Genomic DNA, 6,035 nt, shown 5'->3' on the forward strand with positions numbered 1-6,035 from the left:
GCCGGATAGAACCAGTTAACCGCGGGCGAAAGGACCGACCCAGAACTCTACACTGTTTAGACCTGGTTTAGACCTGGGTTACTTCTGGTTTAGACCTGGTTTACAGTCGTCCCTCGCTCTAACGCGATTCACTTTTCGCGGTCTCACTGTTTCGCTGATTTTTAGAAAAAAAATTTTGTGCAATTTTGCATGCCTTTTGTTTTTAGTGTATGCACACGTATTGCGTTCCTCCCGCTGTGTCCTGATCGGCTGAGGGACTCCTGTCTCCTGTACAGTACAGAATATGTTCAGCTGCCAAATTTAAATAAATGTTCAATCTCTAGCAGTGTGATTCTGAAGTGCTGTATGTCTGCAAGTTTTCTCTCCGACAAAATCCACAACGTCGACGAAACGTTCTGCACCGACAAAGTCTCCTGCACTCACACCCAAAAGACAGAGGACGATGCAAACCATCGCACAAAAAGTTGGACTTCTGGACACGTTGAAGGAAGGTAGAAGTTACGCGCTGTAGCAGAGTTTTGCACCGGGTCTTGTACCCGCAAATAGTTGCTGAAATCAGGACCGTGAGCCCGAGCAGCAGAGTCCATAAAGCGCGATCGGGCGACAGCCGCTCTTACCTCCATGAGGTGCGGAGCAAAGCCGGTCCTTTCTCCTGCGGTCACCTTCGAACCCTTCCCGACAGTGAGTCCTGTTTTAGTCCTAGTTCAGTTCAGGTTTAGTCCTCCTCTTCAGTCCTGGAATCAGTCTGAGGTTAGTCCTGTTATAGTCCTGCTTTAGTCCTGGTTCAGCTCTGGTTTAGTCCTGGTTTAGACCTTGTTTAGTCCTGGTTCAGTCCATATACGGCTCAAAAGTTCAGCTTTTTTGCAGTTATTTTGGTGAGAGTAACTTAAAGTAATGCAATAGTAATGTAATGCCTTACAATTTAAATACAGTATTATTGTAATGTAACAAATTACTTTGAAATGACAGTAATAAGTAATAAATAACGCATTACAGTTTTAAAGTAACTTGCCCAACAGTGCTTAAATCATGCATCAGATGCAGTACTTCCTCAGACATGCTTCCACTCGACTTGTTCGTCTCACTGTGCTTCAGGTCCAAATGTTTCAGGAGACTGTACTTCGGAGCAGAGCAAAGGTTCTGTCAACTCATTTTGACGGTGGTGTGATAGTGCGAGGAAAATGTGGTTCTAAAACAACAAGCACAACCACAGACAGTAACCTGGTCCCATGAGGCGTCGCTGGGTCAGTTCATCAGCACAGAAACAGTTTATGAGGAGTCCAGCCCACATCACATGATCATTATCTCCACAATACAATGTGTGTATGTGTACAGGCCCATGAACATGTGTGTGATGTTGGTCACACATGACAATGTCTGGTTACTCGTGTGGAACCAAAATGTCATTTTTCATGAGTTGTGTGTGTGTTAGTTGTGTGACTGTAGATCAGTGTGTCGTGTATCACCAGAAAAACAAGAAATGGAAATAATTTTTGTTCCAATTAGAATTTTAACATCTACACAGAAAGAGAAAGGAACTGTTACAATGATTATAGTGATTATCTGGAAAACTCTTCATATCTGACTGTACAAGTGCTTACAATTATAAATAGATCATCATTTTTCTGAGATTTTGAGACACTCCTGTCGCTCGAGCTCCGTCCTTCACGGAGTTATGACCAAAAACACATATTTGACCTTGGTTACCTTGACCTTCACGTGACCTTGACCGGTTTCAACCTGTAACATCCAGTGTGCCCCGGTCATGTGTGTGTGTGTGTCAACTTGTGTGAGGATTGGGTGAATATTTTAGGCCGCAGATGGTTCAGAAATTGATGATCCTTTATAATGACCTCAAATGAACTCAGATCATCACCAAACCTTTTTTTGCAGCATCGAGAGCAGAGGCTTGACCCACCACACACACACACACACACACACACGCAGACACACACAGACACACACACACACACACACACACACACACACACGACACACACACACACACACACACACACACAGACACACACACAGACACACACACACACACACACACACACACACACACGCACACACACACACACACGCACACACACACACACACACACACACATGCGCACACACACACACAGACACACACACACACACACACACACACACACACACACACACACACACACACACACACACACACACACACACACACACACACACACACAGACACACACACACACACGACACACACACACACACATGCACAGACACACACACACACGCACACACACACACATAGACACACACGGACACACACATAGACACACACACACACACATAGACACACACACACACATAGACACACACACACACACACATAGACACACACACCACACACACACACACACACACACACACACACACACACAGACACACACAGACACACACACACACAGACACACACACACACACGCACAGACACACACACACACGCACAGACACACACACACACACACAACACTTTCATACTAGACAATGAGGGTGAAGTGTCTTGCCTAAGGACACAACAACTGTTTTTTTTTAAGACTGGCGCTTCCTGTGGCTCCTGATTTTCCCAGCGTCTCCATCCAAGTCCTGACCATCTGTATTTTATGACACTTTCTTTATATTATTTATACTTATGTACGGCTCTTGTCTGAGGAAGTGAGTCTCCCTCCGTCAGTCGAGCTGAGCCGGCGGCGGCGACGTCTCTCCACATCACATCTTCATTCCTTCATCTTTTCATCTTTGCACACCTTTTACCTTTTCCCGCTCTATCGTGTTTTTGTCGATTTGGTCCGACCTCGATCATTTCTATTTTCACACTTGTTTGTTTACAGTAGCCCACGCCGCCGTCAGAACCAAAACAGTCCATCGCCAAGTCGAGTCAAGTCAAGTCATTTTATTTTATTTCTATAGCAGATTTAAAAACAGCCAGGTCACGTTCATATTTGAGGAAATCGCTGTTTTCAGGACAAACTGGAGGCGTTTTATCGAAACTGGGCGGTTTTTGAAATGATCGCCAAAGAAATGTCCGAGCAACATCAATCAATGGAAAATAAAGATCCTGCGAGAAAATCCAAGGAGGATAAAGACTCGGACAAACGAAGCGACCGTGGACGTGTGACCTGAACATTTTACAAATAACTGGACCGGATTTTTGGAGACGAGCCCAGAGTTTAGGCGACTTGTGTAAACACAGAACAGGCTCGCTGTGTGTGACGTCGCCGTGTCCTCTAATGCTCGTGTGGGACACTTTTGGGGCGTTTAAAGTTCACACTGGAGTCACACACAAGTCACTTTTAACTGGAAATGTGAACGAGCTCGCAAAAAAAAAAAAAAAAAAAGAGCACCTTCACGATAAACACTCCACTCTCTCCCGACAGCTGTGGACTTTAAATCCACACAAATATTTTAGAATCAACCAAAACTTCGAGCGTTTCATCTCAATGAGCCGTGAGCCGATCCAGCTTCTTCTGTTCGATACCGATGTCGATACTTTGGCTTTGAGTGTCCAGAGTTTCCCAGTGGTTTATACCGAGACTGAAAAAAAAAAAAAAAAATGATACAGATTCTGTCTAGTTACGCCTCTGTTCATGACAATATTATAAAAATAAAGTATCTTTATTTGTGTTACATTCTTTGGTCTTGTTTTTAGCCTGCAGGGGGCGCCACAGTCTCTTCTGTTAATGGGAAACACTGAGTATCTGCTGATCCCCGATATCCACCGATACCAGAGACTGAACATGTCATTTATTTCATTTAAATACAAACAGCAGATGGAAAAAACTAAACAAAATGTGTTTTGTAACTTTTATTTATCATTTAAAGTAAGAACAAAACAGCTTTAAAAATATGACGAGGTGTTTTGGGCAAAACCTCAAACACTAAATCCTCTTATTACACAAATGTATCAAACAGTAAAACAGACAGAACCGATATCGATACCAGTATCAGTATCAGTATCAGTATCAGTGCGTCTCTGGTGAACAAAAGCTTCTCTTTATCTGTTCTCATGTTTTACTCTGAATTTCTTTATTTCTTTTTTGGGGGGGATTAAATAATGTTTTTTGTGTGTTTTTTTCACATTTTGTAAAGAGTAAATCTCTTTGTGCGTTTGGATTAAAACATGTTCATTAAAGACACAGTGTGGTTTATTTTGAACTCTTTACTTCTAAACCCAGAAGCAGTCACATGACCTCGATGACAAACAGACTAAAGACAGTAAAGGTGTAAAATGGAGCAACAGCGCCCCCTGCTGCTGCTGCTGTTCCTCTCAGGTGTGAGTGATTCATTCAGAGTAAAGAGTAAAGTTCAGTCAGTGTTTGTCAGGGCGTCGGACACAGAGGACACAGCCGTGTGAGTCTGGACTCTTTGGTTCAAATGGAGAAGATCTCTGCAGTGGAGGACTTTCTGACCTGTCCTGTTTGTCTGGAGACCTTTAAAGAGCCAGTGTCTCTGGGCTGTCACCACAGCTTCTGCTCCGTCTGTCTACACAACTACTGGGACCAGAACAGCACCAGGACCTGCCCCGTGTGTCGCAGGAAGGTCTCGAAAGACTTTCTAGATGTGAACTTTGCTCTGAAGGAACTGACTCTGTCCTTTACACAGAAGGAGCAGGCTCCAGGAGGAGAGAGGCCTGTGGTGTGCTCCTCACACCCAGAGCAGACGCCTCTGTCTGTTCTGCCTGGACGAGAGGCGCCCTCTGTGCCCTGTGTGTGAGTTCTCTCTTCACTCGGGGCATAAGGTGGTGTCTGTGGACTCAGCTGTGAGTGAAGTGAAGGAGCAGCTGCGCTCACAGCAGCAGTCTCTGTCCCAGAGGAGAGAGCAGGCCTCACACGCACACACTCAGTGTGAGCAAATACAGGAGCTGGCACACGCGCAGGTGGAGCTCTGTGAACGCCACATCAGGGCGGAGTTTGAGCGGTTACACCGGTTCCTCCAACAGGAGGAGGAGTCTGTGCTCAGAGCTCTGAGACAGGAGCAGAGCAGACAGGCCCAGGCCATAGAAGCACAGCTACAGCAGATCAGGGAGGAGCTGTGTACTATGGAGCAGAACCTCCAGACTGTGGAAGATCTACTGCAGAGACAGAGCGTGGACTTTCTCACACACAGTACAGACACACTCACAAAGACACACAGACTCTGCTCTCACAGCACAGCCCACAGCTGGGACCAGGACTCCTGATAAACCAGGCCAAAGTCCTGGCCAACGTGGCCTTCAACGCCTGGAACAAGATGAGAGCCCTGGTGAGCTACAGTCCAGTCACTCTGGACCCAAACACTGCAGGCAGACGGATCCATCTGTCTGAGGATCTGAGGGGGGTGAGATATGGAAACACAGAACAACAGGTCCCTGAAAATCCAGAGAGATTCTATAAATATGCAGAGGTTCTGGGCAGTGAGGGCTTCAGCTCTGGCTCTCACCAGTGGGACGTGGAGGTGGGAGATCATCCGAGATGGAACATTGGTTTGGCCAAAGAATCTGTCGACAGGAAGAGAGAGAGATCTATCACTCTGGAAAATGGATTCTGGTGTTTAGCTCTTAGTGATGGAAAATACATTGATGGTTTTGTTGGTAAAACTCTGTCCCTGAAGAGGAGACCTCAGAGGATCCGAGTTCGACTGGACTGTGATGAAGGGAAAGTGTTTTTCTTTGACGCTGGTGACATGTCTCTGATCTGCTCTCACAAACACAGATTCACAGAGAAAATGTTTCCTTATTTCGGTGTTGGTGAATCTGGTGACGCTAAAACCAAAGAGATTAAAATATTTTCCAGTGAAGCTCATTAAAGGATTTTAGATTTTTTTAAACTTTTATAAAACTATTGTGTGTCATAAGAGAATTTTACAAACTGTCATTTGTATTTTAAACCATAAATTAAACAGAATGGGACATTTTACCAGATCAAAATATGATGTAAACAGTTATTGTTGAAATCATTTATTTTAATCTCAACAGAAATGAGCCTGTTCTTTTTTAAAGTGATGTTTCTGCTGTT

General features: G+C 44.7%; 1 pseudogene; it reads left to right on the forward strand.

Annotated features, from left to right (window-relative positions):
• The first annotated feature begins 4,363 nt into the window (after positions 1-4,363).
• Positions 4,364-5,826, forward strand: LOC129412158 (zinc-binding protein A33-like; annotated as a pseudogene).
• The last annotated feature ends 209 nt before the right edge of the window (positions 5,827-6,035 follow it).

This window comes from Boleophthalmus pectinirostris, unplaced genomic scaffold, assembly GCF_026225935.1.
Source record: "Boleophthalmus pectinirostris isolate CB_2022bp ecotype Guang Dong unplaced genomic scaffold, ASM2622593v1 HiC_scaffold_7, whole genome shotgun sequence".
NCBI lineage: Eukaryota > Metazoa > Chordata > Actinopteri > Gobiiformes > Gobiidae > Boleophthalmus > Boleophthalmus pectinirostris.